The sequence below is a fragment of the Gekko japonicus genome, unplaced genomic scaffold (genome assembly GCF_001447785.1).
Source record: "Gekko japonicus isolate JY-2015 unplaced genomic scaffold, Gekko_japonicus_V1.1 scaffold308, whole genome shotgun sequence".
Lineage (NCBI taxonomy): Eukaryota > Metazoa > Chordata > Lepidosauria > Squamata > Gekkonidae > Gekko > Gekko japonicus.
This window is the reverse complement of record NW_015164673.1, coordinates 730,931-731,356: the sequence shown is the minus strand read 5'-3', so window position 1 is coordinate 731,356 and position 426 is coordinate 730,931.

Here is a 426-nt window from a genome sequence, read left to right as displayed (position 1 = left end):
ACCCTTCTCTGGTCCCGTTCACACAGAGCATTTGCCGCGCTAAAGATACAGATGATAGGCGGATTTTCCGGGCATGATCCCACTACATCTGGGAAGTGTAGTGCACCTGTGGCTAACCTGTGGCTTCGTGCCAAACTGTACTAGTTTCCGGAAAGCGCAGGGCAAACGGGTTAGTTTTTAAAAAAAGTCTTCACAAGATGCGCACAAATGATCATGCGCATGCTCACCTTTTGGTGAGAACAAAAATATTCCCGTTTGCCACGAAAGCGGCGCCTGGCGATTGCTGGTGTGATTGTGCTGCGCCGCTTCTTTGCCATGCTGCAGGATAGCCGTGTGATCAGCGCCTCACACCCTAGCCACAAGACCTCAACGGGACGTGTGATTGGGCGGTCGCGAGTTATTTTGCTCTGGGGCAAACAGCCATGC